General features: G+C 39.6%; 1 protein-coding gene across 2 annotated transcripts in view; it reads left to right on the forward strand.

The window, feature by feature from the left end:
* Positions 1–11629: 11629 nt before the first annotated feature.
* The window catches only part of tmcc1a (transmembrane and coiled-coil domain family 1a), a 73076-nt gene continuing 65909 nt past the window's right edge, over positions 11630–18796 (forward strand). The window contains exon 1 of one of the 2 annotated variants that reach the window (XM_057821255.1): positions 11630–11752. The gene's annotated coding sequence lies outside the window, so the exon portion shown is untranslated. The remainder of the gene's footprint in view (positions 11753–18796) is intronic. The other variant, XM_057821285.1, reaches the window with a different exon arrangement.

The following is an 18796-nucleotide window of genomic DNA, read 5'->3' on the forward strand; positions in this document are numbered from 1 at the left end:
ACATGACACACATAGATACTCGCACAGTATAATGAACACAAAGGTGGGGGGGGGTGCGAGTGCGCGCTGCGTGCACGTGCGGTCATCTTGGCCATAAAAGTGTCGAAAACTAAGCACTTTACACTGACTCATATGGATGTACTTACATTCGTTCATGGACGCACACATTTTAACAGGTGGCCGTCCTCTGCTCAAAATGCGCAGCTTTCGCCTATTCTCGCTCCCAGAATATGCAGAGCTTGTGACGTAGGACAATAACAGGACTGGTTGCTATGGGAAATTACGCATACCCAAGGAACTTGCTAAAAGGAGTATTAAAAGTGCTAATAAAATCATTTAGGATTATTTTAGATGCATATATGTTATATTTTTCTTATATACAGGAGTGCACATAAGAGGTCCGCATGCGCGCATGCGTACTGGACGTAGACAAACGCGCTGGCCCTCAACGGCTTCCATACGCTTTTGCGTACCGATGGCTGACCACTGTATTTGCGGCGGATACGAGAAAATAACTTCTCAAAATGTCGAAGAGGCAGGCCACACTGAGTAATTACTTCCGTGTTCCCCCACCACCGTCAAAAGACAGACACACGACAGAGACGTCACCGGAGCTACCGAAAAAAAGGACTTTTGCTGAAAAGTGGCTACAGGAGGTACTATGGCTAGAAGCAAATGATGCTCGCACGGAAATGCGGTACAAAATGTGCCATGAGAATCCCAATGTCACCGATAAGAGCAGCACATTTTATGTAGGGTCAAAGAATTTCAGCCATCCAAACTTTGAAAAGCACGAAAAAAACAGAGAGCATGTGGCAATTAAGCAAACTATCGATGTCAGACATGACCCCACTCGCCCTATGGACAAGTCGCGGAATAAAGGTAATGAACAGCGACATGCACTGACAAACGTGTTTTTGCTCGCATTTTACAAAGCTAAACATGCACGTTCAATGAGGTCTTATGAGGAGGACATCCCACTTTTAAAAAGGCTTGGAGTTAATGTGGGAGCCGCATAATGCCCTTTATTTTGAATTGGTGCTTTTATGTTTATTTCTTTACATTTCACTTCAAAGTAATGCCAATTTTGTTGTGCCAGTTGATGTTAATCAAGCATTAATTGTTAGTATAATTAAAGTTAATTGGCTCTAAGTAAAGCTTGTCATAAATTTATCGCATCAGGCGGTTCGGCTCTCAAGCTCAATGAGGACCAAGTCACATCTCTAGGTCCTCCTCTGAGAACCTGGGCAAAAAAATTATGTGCACCCCTGCTTATACAGGATTAGACGAGGAATACGATAGACCTATGAATATAGTTTTTTGGGGAAAATCACCATTTCTTTAAGTAGTCACATGAATAATGGGGTGGCCTGTGAAAATCAATGTAAAACAACTCGGAAAGGACTTTCCATAGAGTACTACTTGGTGAGTCACTCTTTAAACAATCACGTGGTATTAATAGCTGATTGGACTTTCTTAAACATGTAAAATCTTCGTGTCATGGTTAGTGCTGATTGGGATTGATAAAAGAATCGTTAGATAATCTGCCAAATGATTCCATGGTATTGAAACACTCCCTACACTTGTCGCTGCAACAGTGCAGTAAAGCTGCATTTGCTAAATCTGTTGGCCCTCTGGGGGCCCCTGCTGGCTGGGGGCCCTAGGCAATTGCCTGGTTTGCTTAATGGGACGCGACGCCTCTGTCAACAGCATCCAAACAAGAAGCAACAGAGTAGTCATACATTGTCACTTTCCTTCTCTGATCATAAAAAAACAAATTTTTAACATTTTTGAAGGTGAAAGTAGCTTCAATAGTATTTCTAGGAGAATACGCACTGTCAATCCTTTCCATGCGGTCTGCACATTGGGGCACGCTGGGGCCTCAAGTGGGCTGACAATCGATGGCTGCCTCCTCGCCGCCACCGGTGTGTGCTCTCAACTCTTCATTAGTAACACGGGCCGCCGGTGTGAAGGCGCTAATTGGCAAGCGCCACCGAGAGCAGGCATCCTCAGAGAAAGGGTCGGCGAGCATCAGTCGCTCACACTAATGCTTTCCATTATCCGTCTTGCCAGACAAACAGTCTGTGGGCCCCGGCCTGGTCTCGCTTTTCTGTGTGTCTGAGCTGGCAAAATGCATTTTGTGTATCACTTGTTGACAGCTCTCTTTTCCGGGAATTTCTTTACACATCTTTTGTTGTCGACTCTAAAGCATTCGTGAAAAGCTTCAAAAACTGAATCTCACAAATATACCAAATGTATTTCTTCCTAATCAACACAACGAGAGGTTAGTCATTTATTAATGACTCATACGCGATCCATTTTCATCCCTTAATCAATATTAGTAGGAGCATTTAATTAAGTAATCAAACCAATTTTCACAGTTGCACGGAAATTTCAAGAGTCAATTACATCCTAATTCTAATGGGAAACAATTTGGACAAGAATTGCAAAAGATCCTAGGGACTTGGACGGCAATCAAGTCGTGACATTCCTGCATTCTATTTTTCTTTTTTTTACTGAAAATGAAACATATGCACAAACAATTCACTTTTTCCTATTCCTTTCTGTGACATTCAAACAAAATGGAATCAATGTTCTATGCCATCAATTCGAGGGAATGGGTGAAGTACCATGTTTGACCACAGACAAAAATATTTTGGTTCGTTTTTTTTAGCTGGTGCTGTCCTCATTTTCAAGTGTCGCTGACGCCAAGCTTTCATATCAATGCAACAGAACAACAAAGTACATGAAATTGCAAGTTCAACATGTTGAAAAAGGCCGTAGCCAAATATGTAGGTGAATAGCATGCTGCAGAGTTAACGAGCAGAATTTGGGGGTGACATCTGTCAGCTTGAATAAGGAGTTGGATGAATCCAAGGTATAAAACAATGATAAAACTATGAAATTGATGATTCCTCTGTTGTGAACAGTGCCAGGTTTTCATCACTCACCGCCGCCGTCCTTAGCATCGGACGGTTGACTTTCTTTTGCAACAACCATAGGGCGGAAAATACTCAGGTGGCTTGAATGCCGCTCTTAGACCCCCAATTCTGCCAAATTTCAAAATTGTCCTATATGCATGTGTGATATATCATTGGAAAACTTAAAATCTCCATTTTCTAGGGGAGGAAACATTTTTAGCAGGAGGGCATTTTTTAACACCTTAAAACTAGGTCGAATCAGGTGAGTTAAAAACACTTGAAGAAACATTTTGTAACAGAAACTTTATTGTGATTTCTTCATTCCTTGTCATTTCAGAGTCGTTAGGCGAAAGGACACATTGACTTGAATAAGATGTAACCGTTACCTCAGGGCTGTACCATGCTTCTTGGACAGATACTCAACCGTGTCCTTTGCATTGTGGAGATTTTTTCCAGAGTGCACGGCTCATCTGAGGGCCTGGGAGAGGAAGCCAATCTCTCAATCACTCTCCCCTTTGCAGTGCGCAGAGCCATCTGAGCAACGTTAAGCCTTGTGGGGCAACATTGTCAGGTCATGAAATGTTGATTTATTCTGATGAATGGAAGCAACAGTAGTGATGAACAACACCATAAACAAAATAAAAACCCTCCACAACACACTTATGAAGTCTGATAAACAAAACTTACCTTGTACTTCACATTGTCAGCCTTTTCACTGTCATCTTTGTGCTCATCCTTGACAGACTGTTGTAAACTCATTGACCGCTTTGTGGTCGTGTTTCATGTTATCTGTCATAAAGATGTGGGCCTCCCTGAGCACGCTGTCCTCCCCACATTTATGATAGCATCCCTCAGCATCTCACAATTATCCAGGTAATTCTACCTCATTTTGCTACTCCACTGTGTAGATCTATGTGGCATGATGACTTCTGAAAAGCAATGCAGGCAGTAATGTGAAGGTGAATGAAAGTTAAATACAAACAAAGGTCCAAAAAAGCAAAGTAAAAACCTAACTCACGAGGAGAATTAAGAAAGGACTAGGATTCAAAACTTACTTGGCCGGAGGAACAAAAACACGAGGCCTTGGACGTAGAAGGAAACACTGGGATGGACACGAATTCCACACTGACGCAACAAGAACTGAACAGAAAACAGGACAAGGTAACGAGACAATTGGGCACAGGTGGGTGACACAAGAGGAAGCAGACATAATAGGTGAAATCAATGGATAATCACATGACAAGACACACTCGGGCACAAACCTAACCGCCGAAACACACAGAGCCCACCGCCCTCCGCTCAGCTCCATTCTGAATGACGCAACAAATACAGTACAATGCAGATCGAATGCGATTCCCAATGTCCACAGCATACGACTCTCATGCGGTCTGTACACCGGACTCTAGATGCGCATGCGCAAAACGGAGGAAGCTTCGTGATCAGGTCAACACAAAGTTTATTATTGTGACAGTATTGTCAGAGGGAAAACACGCCAAAAATGCACAAAGGCCAATAGTACAGTTTAGCTACTGTTAAATTCAATTCAACACACACAAAAGCACAAAATAGCCCACGGATGCAACTCCCCGCCCCAACAAATCTATACGCACGCACGCGTGCTAGAGGTGAGATCAGGGCTTAAAAATCCAGCCTGACCCGACCCGGGCCCGCGGGTATTAAAGCCCGACCCGGCCCGATCAATTAACTTGATTTGCAGGCCCGAGCCCGACAAAACCCGAAATGTTATGTTTTATTTGTGAGGACTCAGGAGAAGGAGCGCAGGGTAGCGATGCGTCAGCCAGACCTAGACAGAGCACTGCTTGGAAAAACAAATTAAAGCCTGTCTTTTGTAAAGAATTCTCCCAGTTAAACAAGACTGTATATGCATATTCAATAAACATTTATAGCTATATAAATTCATTCTCATTATATTTGTGTGTATGTTCTATCAGCTGGACAGTTCGTGTTTTATTTCCTTGGCAATTAAATGCAGCAGCCCATTCGACATTTATTTTAATTTCCTCGAGTTGGCAGAAAAAAACGCACATTTTTTAGGTGTTTAAAAAGTCTACATATTTTTATAATCATTATGAATGCATTTACATAATGAAATAATGCTGGAAAAGTTAAATATATTTCTGTGTGGGATATTGTGCTCACATGGACGCGTCTCTCTGACAAGGAGAGGTTCTGCGCGGCTCCTGCTCGCAATTCTCATGCAGCGCCTTCTCTGTTCATCCAAATTATTTATAACAAGTGTTCCTTAGTTTAACATCCATACATTGACATTGTTTTAGTTTACATATATAATTATATATTTATTACAAAAAAGTTAGCGAGAGAGAAGCCCGGCCCGACCCGAAAGTAATACTTGACATTTTAGGCCCGACCCTGCCCGAAATTCGGGTCGGGTCAGGTTTGGGCTTAAGATCTTACTTCTAACGCGCGCACATACACAAACATAGTGTAGCACTTGCAAGGATTGTGGCAGGATTAGGGCAATTAGTTTCAATAAATCAGCACAGAAGTCTAGCTCACTTTTTACTTTTTATTTTTCTCCGCACTCTCTTTGCGTTGCCGCATTAAAAACACTAATACGTCACGCTGACGACCAATGCAGCGCTTCCTATCGCTACAGTAGTATTAGGAAGAATGTCTTTTCCTTTAGTCATTTTAAAATGTATTGTTTGGAGATAAATGAGCACTGTACATCCCATGCAAATGACCTGTATACATTTTGTTTTGTGTAAATTTGAAAATTATGAATTATTATAAAACATGGTTAAATTTAGATGCATAATACTTTTATTAACATTATTTACTTTGTAAGACCATATATTGCTGCCGTTCTATTTCCTGTTCGGTGCGTGCTAAACAGCAGGGCTTGATCCGGCAGCAGGTTGACAGACCAGAAAATATACCTTGTACCTATTTTAATTTTGACAGATCGGAGCTGAGCGGATCATGTGGACCACCTCGTATTGACTACAATACAAACGTATTTGTTGCGTCATTCGGAACGGAGCTGCGCGTAGCGCACCGGAGTCTGTGTGTTTCGCCTTTACAGAACTTAACCCAAGGCATGACACATTACACAATCAATCTATTGTGTTTAGCCTCGAAGCGTATGACCTAGGCTTTATAATTTATGCATCTAATGTATCTAATACATTGATATAATGCCATAATAAGCAATCCAAACGGCAACACAGGTCAAAAAGATAATGGATAGCGCGCTAGTCAGTTAGCCTGCTGTGCCCGTAGTGGCGTACCGCAAGCAACACGTCACTTCCGCTTATTAATATTCATGACATTAGCTACTGTTGCTAAGTAGGGACAAGCCACCGTTTGTCCCTAATAGGAAATGAATGGATATCTTGTACGAAAGAGATGTTTACAGAGCTAAACCTACCAATTCTCTCCGAAAATGATGTGCCTGGTGCCAAATTCACTGGCAAAGATGTGGAAGAACGTAAAAATGATTAGTTAAAGAGATAGCTTTAGTGTCGAAGGCTGAAAAAGACGAAAAAAACGAGCCGACCTAAGCATAGCTTTAGCTTTTTTTATCGACGCGACTGACAATGACATTCTCCTGTTACAACAAGCTATCCTTTACCATCAGCCCTGTCTTTCTTATATATCCTCTGGTTGTCTTACGTCTCTGACCGTTCTTGGGGGTAATTTAGTTAGCTTTGTGTAGTGATCGCAAATGCTACTCAGTGACAGCCAACGAACACTTTTAATTTTTTCATTGATAACAAATCTTAATTATATAATTGCACTTCCCCCTTACTAAAGTTGTTTTATATTATATCATATATATATATATATATATATATATATATACACAGTATAACAGAAACGGTAACAGTGGCAGTCAGATACCATTGTAATTCTTTTCAGGTCATTCATTGTCAGACAGAAGCAGTACAGCACAACGTTACGCTAAAAAAATAAGTTAAAAATATAAAAATGGCTTACCTCTTTGTCCTCTGAAAGACCATGCCAACCCAAATGGCTTACCTCTTTGTCCTCTGAAAGACCATGCCAACCCAACAAAATCTTTACTGCATATGAAATGTGAATGGATCCACCGTGCTGGTGTTAAAGTCCGCGCAAGTTGATTCGGTCATCACATTTTTTCCTCCCGAGTTTTTGGTTTCCAGAAACATATGAAGAAAACTTCCTTCATGTGTCGTAATGTCTAGAGTCGTTTCTACAAGTTCCAAAAAAGCAATGCGTGATCGGCATGTTCATTTTTGAAAGATTACCGGTGAAAGGTAGCACAAATTGCGTTGTTTCTATGCGAGGGCGGGTCTATAATGTCCCACTTCGGCTTTACTTCCGCTTTATGATGCGACGTCACGGTCTAAAAATAGCATGCGTGTGGTACGCCATTCTTCTCGCGCTAGCGTTTGACCTCAACGTACATCTTTTTTCTGGCTCACGCTACATTTCCACTAACTCAAGGCAAAAGGAAGCGGGAGCAGAATTAGAGACACACTGATTTTAACTAGAAATTATAGCGTACTTACCATGTGAATGGCAATTTGTTTGGCTTTTATAGTTTAAACACGGTCATTTCGCATGGGGCGCGAGACAAAAGTCACGGACAAAACGAGTGGTCGAGATTTTTTTTTTCAAATATTTACCCCTTTAAATGTTTTTCCCCCTAAATTTTTATCTATTTTGATCCATTGTTTATCATCTAAAATATCAGGAAAATGCGACTGTAATCCAAAAAAATACAATTAAGCGATAGTTATGACGTAGAAATCTGTTACTTATTTACAGACGTTTTTTTCATTGTGACATAATTTGCTTAAAATACGTGAGTGAATAACTTTTTGAAGCCGTTTTTCTTTTTAAAAGTAAATATTAGACATCAATTGATGATTATAAGATAATAGCTTGATAGATAATTTGAACAATAAATATAATTACTCACCTTTTTATGGCTGGTTGAAACAAAAGCCTTTGCTTTGTGTCCATAAACGGGGGTCTGAGAGCTAAAATGGACAAATTAAAAATAGTCCGGGGGCATATTGCACCATGAAACGGCAATGGCAGCATATACACATATTGTTCTATCAAACACAACAATTCTTTTTGCTCACAATACAGTAGTTTATTTAAAAGAGGGGGTCATGAGCAGAAACTGCTTTTTCAGCCTTGTGTGTGTTTATCGCTATAACAGTATTTTCTCCAACAAAGTTATTTTGTTACAAGTACATCATTTTTCTACAATTTGAAGTCAATTTAGCTATACCTGCATTATGTTCAACAATCTCAAGTTACTCTTGCACCACAGTTACTTTTACAACAACTACATTATTTTCTTCAACTATTAGTAGCTTTTGTAAAAACCACAATTGTAATCACTAGAAAAGTTTACTTTTGATGCAGCTACATTATATGTCACAACTAAGAGTTCATTTAGCTAAAAATGCCACATCGTTTTATACAAGACATGAAGCTGCACTCCAACGACATTCGCCCTCCCGAACTCAAGAACTGCACTGACTTACAGTAAGTTCAATGCTGGCATCTAGTTGTTAAGGACAGAACTACTGTGTGCGCCTCCACAGTTAGTAAATTTCAAATTTCACACCAAGGACCACCTCCAAATCCCACTATTATGACCAACATTATAATATAGGGGTATAATTATTAACTTTGACTGAAAAAGACATCCATTGCAATGCATAATTGCAACTAAAGATTGAAAATTATTTGCACGAAAAGTGAGACCTCCTCCTAAACATATAAATCACATGTAAATATACAACTAGATGCAAAAAGCAGTCAACACAGGTGAGGCCATTATCATTTGACGGCCGTTTGGTGTCAGTGGAGTGCTATTTGATAAACTTTTTCTAGTCATTGTCAATGGAGCGTGCACCTTGAAATGGCTATAAATAAATTGCTAAGTTTTTAACCCATTTTCAAACGCCTTGGTTTTCCCATAAACTGAGTTATTAACCATACTGTTTCAAAGTCCGTCAAAATTTCGCCTAGTTAAGAATATTTTAGTGGAGAAATCACTCACCTGAGGTTCGCTGCAACAGAGCCTGCCAGGGGAGTTCACTAGGCCCACGATTACATTTTTTTTTTTTTTTTTTAATTGTTTAACAAACTTTATTCACACAAATACAAATACAAACAAGGGGTGAACAACTGACATACAAACAACAAATTTACAACAACAACAAAAATAACAAATAAAATGGTCGGGGTTATTTTAAACACAAGCTGTACTGTTTGCAAAGCCTTTTGGTCCTTGTAGCCTTTGGGTTCAAAGAGAAACTCAAATCGTCCAAATATAAAGAAAGCATTTTCCCAAAAATGTGATAATTTGGTCTTTGATTAGCATATTTTACACAGTGAATGTGAAAGTTTGCCAATATTAAGATAAGATTTATTACGTATCTTTTATCCATTTGTGATTCTTCAATGTTAAAGACCCCACTCACCAACGTCACACAATAACGTGTCGCTGTATCCGGCCACCATATTGTCCGTCATTGTTTATCCGTAGGCGGCACGGTGGCTGAGTGGTTAGCGCGTCTGCCTCACAGTTCTGAGATCAAGGGTTCAATCCCGGGCTTTGGCCTTCCTGTGTGGAGTTTGCATGTTCTCCCCGTGCCTGCGTGGGTTTCCTCCGGGAACGCCGGTTTCCTCCCACATCCCAAAAACATGCATGGTAGGCTGATTGAACACTCTAAATTGTCCATAGGTGTGAGTGTGTGCGTGAATGGTTGTGTGTCTCCTTGTGCCCTGCGATTGGCTGGCAACCAATTCAGGGTGTCCCCTGCCTACTGCCCGAAGTTAGCTGGGATAGGCTCCAGCACCTACGCGACCCTCGTGAGGAATGAGCGGCATGGAAAATGAATGAATGAATGAATGTTTATCCGTATTCTCAATGGTTTCAATTTGTCGTGCAATTTATAGTGCAATTCATGGAAGCCTCGGTGCTTTCAGACGCTGTAAACTCATCGGATGCGTTGCGTAAAAGGCGTTATGTGGAAAAGCTTCAGTCTATCCATTCGCCAGATCCATATTTGATGCCTAAATCGATATTTTTCGACCTGCTGTCTTCGCCGTCTCTGCCTGACATCTGCTACCCTGATATCTACAACTATCTTGTCCACAGAAACTCAGCCTATTCTCATGAAACTTTGAAAAACTTTAAGAGCAGCACTCTAAGCAACATTACCCCGTGTGACCCTTTACTTTCAATTTTCTAAAATGGCGACAATCAATTTAAAAAAAAAAAAAAGTTGACTGCGATGGCCGACGCTTCAAGGATAGGTGGATTTTGGACTATTTCTTCAATACAATACGCAACAACTGTGTCTGCCTCATTTGCAAAGAGACAGTCGCTGTTTTCAAAGAGTTCAATGTGACGCGATATTACCAAACAAGACACGCTGACATGTACGACAACATTACAAGGAAGATACGCAGCGAGAAATTATAGCAACTTGAAGCTAGTTTAATTTCACAGCAGCAGTATTTTGCAAGACCCCGAGTGTCGAAAGAAAACGCCACAAAGGCGAGATTGTTGAAATTATGAATTTAAAAAAATAATAGTAAAGCAAATGTGACACACAGAAGGGCTTGCTAAAAATGGTTTAAATATGTTGTTCAACGTAAATCAGCCAAGGTAGCCCCCCACATTTTTACCACACCAAATCTGGCCCCCTTTGCAAAAAGTTTGGACACACCTGTTTAACTGATGATCCGTAGACGAGGCCAGCTTCTTTCACTTGGTACCAGCTAAATATTATTCAAAAAATAATGATGGCGGAAGAAATAAACATCTTGAATTTAAAACTGTATGTTGTCGGCGATTAGCCTTGCAATGATCTTAATTGTGGTTGTCAGCCCAAAACCCTCTAAATATATATATTAAATGCATCTTACCAGGTATAAAACATAGTCTGTGGTGATCGTTTGGTGCCCAGTTTTCTCGTCGAATTGCAGCAGTCCATCTCGCTCTCCTCTCTGGGTCTCTCGGAATACGGTAGAACTTCAAGTATCTCCGTCTATCTTCTCTGTTACTGCAACCAACCGCCACACACGCCTTCACCATTTTGATTATTAATGTTAACGAGCAGAAAAACACGTCATAATAGGAGGAATTTACGTAGCGGTAATGCGTAAACACGACGAGCTGACGGACAATATGGCGCGGAGGCATAGTTGTGACGTCATGTGAGTGGGGTTTATAGGCCAAACAAAATATGTCTAAAAAGTACTTTCAATGAGGGCTCAACTTTGTGATTGATAAAATTGTTCAGGCCAACCCAAAAGATTTGAGAGTAAGTACATTCCCAAAACAAATGGGAAATAGTTTCCTCTGCATTTGCACAAAAAGAACATAACGTATCAATATTAATTTTAAATTTAACCATTGTTGTCTTTACAAAATAACACCTGTGAAGTATTTCCAGTGAGATTTCTTTATTTCTTAATAAATATTTTCTTGGCAAAAGCCAAGTATGTTTCCAGTCAATATTTTCGTATAAATTATTCCAATAATAAATTGCTGCAGGTTTGGAAACTATCGCCCTTTGAAGAAGTCCTCTCAAACGGGCCCACGATTACTAACGCCGCCAACTTCACTTTTTGTATCTCGTGTATACACATATGATATCTATGCTCCTGAATCCCCAACCCCCCTCCACCTGTCTTGACGTCGTACGTGTTGACGTCACCGCCGAATAGGCGGAGCGTAACCACTAGCGCTAGCGGACGGCAGACGCAACAGAGAGAGCAGGGACGCAGCTCTTTGGACGTCACCGCCGTCACGCTCCTTCGGCGTCCATGTAAGTTGACTTCATCCGTGTTTGCGTACAAAAATGTGCACCCTTAAAGTGTTATGTGCTTGAGGAGAAAACTAAACGACACGCTGATATTCGCTTGAGTTAGCGGCTCACGGCTGGACTTGGAACAAACTGCCGGCCGGGACTGCCGAGCTGTACCGTACCGTTAACACGCGCCGATCTTGACAGCTTGTTTGCTTTCCGTGATCATCGACCTCATTTCCGTTTGGAGATGGCGACCAAACACGAACAGCTCCAAGTTTTGTGATCTTAAAGACGTGTTTTTTCGTGAGATTTGCAAAGGGCTACATCTCAACTGTGTTACATTGACATACTTGTCATGTGTGACACGTTTTTGAAATTCGTAGGTAATTCTAATGTATGAAACAGAGCCTTCCCAAACTTTTCGTGGTCAATTATTTTAAGTCCAGCATATGCTTATTCTAGACCAGCAAAACCAGTACTAAAACACAAATCCATCAGAACTTTACTGTTGTTTTGGTACTGGTTTTCTTAGCAGGAAAGGCACCTGCAGTGCATCAGATGAGATGCTTTGATATACACAACAAATAAAAAGTAATGGGAAAAAATATATATATAATATAATATAAAAAGTATGTACTAAAGTTCTGAAAATCTTGGATACTATTTGAAAGTTTTGCTGTAACTAGTGCTTGTGGAAATTCTGCTTATTACCGCAACGCATACTATGTGAATACTAGAGCTGGGAATCTTTGGGCACCTAACGATTCGATTACGATTACGATTCAGAGGCTCCGATTCGATTATAAAACGATTATTGATGCACCCCCCTCTTTTTTTTTTTTTTTTTTTTTTTTTAATGTTTTGTACATTAGTTCCAAAATTGTTCAAAAATACTTTCAGGCTAAACCAAACTACTATTTCAGTATCAAGTTAACATATAGCAGTAAACAAATATACAAAAATAACAGTAAATAAAAAACTCCAGTCCCCATTCTGTATCAGCAGCTTTAAACTACATTCAATTAATTTAATGTTGTGAATCAACCGTTAAAGTTGTTAAAATTGCTCCCGTTATTCCATAATTTCCCTTTTGTCTACTTTCGACATGTGAAAGTTTTAAAACTATGTTAAAGATAGATTCAAGTCAATATTTTACCGATTTAGGAGTATTTTAGATAAAAAGTTAATTAGATTTGCTTGGAAGGTTCACTACAACAGCCTTGCAGGGACGTGTACTGTTTTAAGATGGCGGCCATTTAATAACGCCCACATCTAGCTTTTTGTAGGTGTGCTGCTAACGCTACCGAATCCATAATGCATCGAGTCCTATATAAATGATATCTACCATAACATTATGCTACTTTGTAGCAGCTTTTCGGCAGCAGTCGGGTATGTTGTTGTGTTTTTTTATCTCGTGGCATGAGTTGAGCTAGAGCCGTGAGTTGAGCATTGGCATTACCCGAGGGCCCGGGTAATGAGAAGCATGATGTTTAGCTACTCTTAGTTCCTCATTGACCGCGCGGCGCACTAAGTGTGTTGTACTTCCGCTTTACTTGGCATATTTCAATAATCGGAATTTGGATGTTTGTGAATCGTTCTCGAATCTTCCACGGCCGAATAGTGAATAATCTAATAATCGGAATTTTTGCACACCTCTAGTGAATACCAAACAAAAACTGTCTCTTATCAAGTGTGAAATCCGTAAACTTTCAGCCATTTTGTCCCCTGATAACAAACGAGCTGCGTATAAATCTAAAATGGTGTATTGCTACCGCAACCATCTCTTGGCATTTTTACATCATTAGCATTGAAGCCAACCTTGATTTGGTTGTAGTTGCATCAGACAGATTTCCACCACACCGAGCGGCGCTGCCAGGGATTTTGGGCCCCATGAAAAGATACCACTTTGGGTCCCACCACCAGTGCCGGGACATACACACATTTAGAGTATCAACTACGTAATTTCCTGCATTCTGGTGAATCTTTACACACTAATTTGCGCATTTTCTGCATTAATGCACGATGAAAATATTAGGGCTGTCAAACGTTTAAAATTTTTAATCGAGTTAATTACAGCTTAAAAATTAATCGTAATTAATCGCAATTCAAACCATCTATAAAATATGCCATATTTTTCTGTAAATTATTGTTGGAATGGAAAGATAAGACACAAGACGGATATATACATTCAACATACGGTACATAAGTACTGCATTAGTTTATTATAACAATAAATCAACAAGATGGCATTAACATTATTAACATTCTCTTAAAGCAATCCATGGATAGAAAGACTTGTAGTGCCTAAAAGATAAATGTTAGTACAAGGTATAGAAATTTTATATTAAAACCCCTCTTAATGTTTTCGTTTTATTAAAATTTGTAAAAATTTTCAATCAAAAAATAAACTATTAGCTCGCCATTGTTGATGTCAATAATTACACTATGCTCACTCATGGTGCTGAAAGCCATAAAATCAGTTGGACCCAAGCACCAGCAGAGGGCGCCAAACACCAAAAAACAAGTAACAAGCTGACATTACACTCTGCTGTCGTTTTAATCTGTGTGAGCGGGGCATGTGCGTTAATTGCGTCAAATATTTTAACGTGATTAATTTAAAAAATTCCGCCCGTTAACGCGATAATTTTGACAGCCCTAGAAAATATATTTATGTTAACGTACTGCGTATGGAGCAATAATGAATAGACTAATATCTATAAGAAATGTACTGAAGGCCATCTTTTACAATTTAAATATATTTTTATTAGAAATTATATTATTATTCTCAAAGCAAATACCATAATGAATGACGTAGAATAAATGTTTTGTTTTAACTTAACTATACTACAGTATACATTAACCGCAATTAAAATAACAATCTTTAGAATGATATAACAAACAAAGCGAGCAGCAGATTTTTTGATCTTGTATACAAATGTAGCAAGTGTATTGATCTAATGTAGCCATAGATTTAACAGCTGTCACTGCATGATTCTTGGTCCTTTGCTCAGCCTTACTCACCAAGAGCCCAGCGCCAAGCCTTCTTGCTAGCAACGTCACTGATCAAATCAATAAAGTCTAACTTCCTAGCCAACTAACTTTCAATGGACAGCATGGCAAGACTGGAAAGCCTGTCCTGACACATAGTGGACCTCAAATAATTCTTCATGAGTTTTAGCTATTATTCTTAATATTAACATATTCTCTCACAGCTGTGTATATATAGGGTTTACCCTTAACCACTGATCTTATATGTGTGGTGTGGCAGTGTTCAAATCAATTCCTCAACTTCAGTTGGGAGATGAGGCTGGCTCATAAAGGGGGTCAGGAGACAGGGCTGCTGAGCCAGACGCAGCAAGAGGAGTTGTGCCTCTTACAACAGGCAAGAGCAGAGACAACTGTTTTAGTATGAAGAGCTTGCTAAGGGTTTGCCTGCTGTACTGATTAAATGTAAGCTAAAAGTGGAGCAAACACTTGCTAGCTAACAATAACAGTATTTCATTACGGCGTAGGCTTAGCACCATCTGGAAACTCGCGATCTCCACTATAGGCTACAGCTCCGAAGCGAGGTCCCTTAAACTAAATTCAATTGCTGACAAAGAAAATTCAACATATTCTTGACAAACTATTCAAGCCGATTTAAAAGACGAAAATTTCCACACCAACTTTCAACATCTGTAGGAGACCAAAAAATTGCGTCATTATTTGGAATTCATGTTTTTGAATAGGTGAATGTTGCTCATTGAGGCCGGGAAAATCCCGTATTTCTTACGGAGTGAGCTGGGAACTCGCTTCAGAGCTTGACATCGCAAGGTGCCAGATGGGGCTAGAGTGGGCTAAGATAACAGTTTAATTTTCAGCACTACACTGACACAAGACACCAACCTTCCTTTGTGAAGTACTTTGTCACATCCTGTTGGCCTTTTCTACCCTTCTCTTATTTTGCTTTCTTTTCTTTCCTCTTTTGATAAGATAATAATTTTTGTTTTGAAAATATTTCTGCAGTACCGCGCACTCCGAGTCATTGACTGGTATAAATATGCACCGCTGCTCACGGTCTGATCGAAGGAAGGGGGGACCAAACCATTTAATGAAAATACGGGGGTTGGGGGGGTGGCTGGCAATACATATGCTCTCTGGGTGTTTACTTTTTGCCAAAAAACAAAACAAGAAAAGGAAACCCTTTGTTTTAGTCCTATTAGAATTATAATGATTATTTTTTTAATTTGCAAACGATTAAATAATGTTGTAATTTTCTTTGTGGGCCCCATCAGAGCATGGGCCCTTAGAATCATCACTTTTCACCCCTATACGGCGCCCCTGACCACACCTGTGAAAATGATGGTTAGCCAATAATTGGTATTGATAGCAATGATTTGGAGATACTTGAAGTCACAAGACGGTTTGCACTCGGACTTGGTTTGTATGGTTTCCGCTTACAATTCTGTATTTAATCATGAAATTCACTCCTACCGTTTTCTTTCACGGAATCCTGAAAAATTGTCAGCCTCTAGTCTCTAGTCCATATTTTTATAGAGCAATGTGACATTCATACTTGTCCTGGGTTTCCCTTAGGATTTTTTGAAGCTGTGTGGGTGGTGGGCTACGTTGGAGTCAGACAGCGTGCCACGGTGAAATTAGTTCATATGGAAAATAATATTTTTTTTCTAACTATTTTTTTCCAAGAACAACCATAACAAAGATCTATTTGCAAGGGTTGCATCCTGCTTGTACTTGATTTTCCTGGATTTAAAAAAAAAAAAAAACAATTTGAGGGCTCTTTCATAAGGAAAATCAGCAATAGGTGGTCCATTTATAGTCAATGTGAGGCATGCTGCGAGATGGTCCCCCTCCCCCTACAGCCGGATCCTCAGGTCTGTCGTCACCTACACAAGAATTTTAAAAAATAAGATGTAGGCAATGAAGACACACAAGCATCTCTAACTTACATTGTACAGTTCTGTACATTGTAAAGTTGACCAAATGTCTTACTCTGTTCATTGCAGAGAAATCTCTCTCACTGTTCATTGTTGAGATGGCACTGTCAAAACAATGGCTGACAGTTGGCCCTCCCCATTCATTAGTTTGTGATGCTATCTTTGACATGCTGACCTGGTCTGTATTATGAAACACATTCAATGGATGGATTAGCCATTAGGACTACACTGTTTCAATCCCATGTTTTCAAAGATTACATTAGTCAATTCAACTTGTTAAAACGGAAGTGTCTTTGTTGGAGTTACTTTTCTGATTGCTTTAGCCCCTTGCAAACTGATATTAAAATAATGATTTGTTTCAATGAGATGAAAAATACTTATTTCAATGCAAATTCGGCATCTGTTTTGTCATTTTTTAAATAAGGAACATGCCAAGATATAAACAATGAACCTTTTTCAACACAGTAACTTAAGTTAAATCAATGCCATTATGATTAATAAAAATAATAGGTGCACAATTCTTAATACTCACCTTGATTTCTGTGCTACAGGCTTGAACTTGGCCATTTCTGTCCATGTTGGGTCCCAGGCAGATTACCTGTGTTCACTTTTTTTTCTTAGTTCTCCTTCCCTGGATTGGTGCGCCTTCCTGATCTGCGTCTTCAGCTGTGATCTTGCCTCATTCAGATTTTGAAAACGTGATCTAACATTAAAATACAACGCTTGCCATAACCATATGGGTATTTCTACTCCTCACAGTGTAGAAGCTAAATACCTTAGGAACTGAAGGATTTTTTCGAACGTGAGGGTTACGTTCCGAAATAATTAATTACCCTCACAGGCTACTTTAATATTTCGCAATTTGATGGTCTACATCACCACAACAATACTAGCCTTTTTGTTACCTGACCCTCTTCCTCAGGAACTTTTCTCTTTCCAAAATACTTCAAAATATTCACCTGAAACTACAACCAGTGACATCAGAAATGAACAAATGCTATGCTAGGATGTGAATACTTGGGTCAAAGACACGCCATAAAGAACTTAAATGTTACGTAAATGTCAATATTAAAGGGGAAGTTCAGGATTTTTTAAAAAATCAGGCTTAATCTTCAAGTTAGCGAGGGCTTAATTAGTCGGTGGAGTTGATTTCAACAAATTCTGTGTAGTTTGTTAGTTATTTTAGTTTCAGGGCTCCGGAGTGGCAAAGCTAGCGTGGGTCAATTGGACCATCTTAGCATGCCAATAAAAAAACAACATATGCACACATGAAAATTATCGATGACCTATGCAATCAATAGTGTTGGCTATGTTTTCAGGATAGTTATTAAAACTTACCATTGCATGTCAATAATTGTAGTATGAATAGCACTATTTGTAATCCAGAAGCTCTGCAGAGGAGTAGGGCGAAGTGATATCGTTTTTTTTCACCACTGATTTTTTTAATGTTGTAACCATGTCAAAAACTTTCTTTTGCGCATTTCTTCTGTCTGTTTCCACAGCCTCCTAATGTACATTTCACCATGTTGCCGGACTTCACTTAACTCAGCAGACTAATGCTGCATTTGGTGGGAAGCAAGGGGTACAAGGTGGGAAGTCAGTTTCCAACCTCTGATCTGGAAAAATATCATTGGAATACCTCCACTATATGATCGCTTATGAGAAGGCAGGTTTGCTTGAGGTCAAAATGTCTTTTGATGGCCAAAATAAAAAACAACTTGTCGCGATCAGCCATCTTTTCTGTTTACATTCGCTTAAACGCTTTGAGATCACAAATGGTACCCTCCGAACAGGATGAGTCAGACTTCCCACCTTCCTCGAATGCAGTGTGAGCATCAGTGGCCGAAGCACTCCTCTTCATTGTGGTCATATTACGCATCTAAAAAAAATAGTCCTGCAGAATGAATTATGAATGAATTATGGCAGTTTGTAGATCTGTATCGTTTTTTATTGGCATGCTATGAAGGTTCCATTGACTCGTGCTAGCTTAGCCTCTCCGGAGCCCTGAAGCTAACAAATAACGGAACTTGTTGAAATGAACTCCAGCAACTAATTAAACCCCTGCTAACTCAAAGGTTAAGCCTAATGTTACAAATTCTGAACTTAGGCTTTAAGGTCAGTTTCA

The sequence above is a fragment of the Corythoichthys intestinalis genome, chromosome 2 (assembly GCF_030265065.1).
Source record: "Corythoichthys intestinalis isolate RoL2023-P3 chromosome 2, ASM3026506v1, whole genome shotgun sequence".
In the NCBI taxonomy this organism is placed as follows: Eukaryota; Metazoa; Chordata; class Actinopteri; order Syngnathiformes; family Syngnathidae; genus Corythoichthys; species Corythoichthys intestinalis.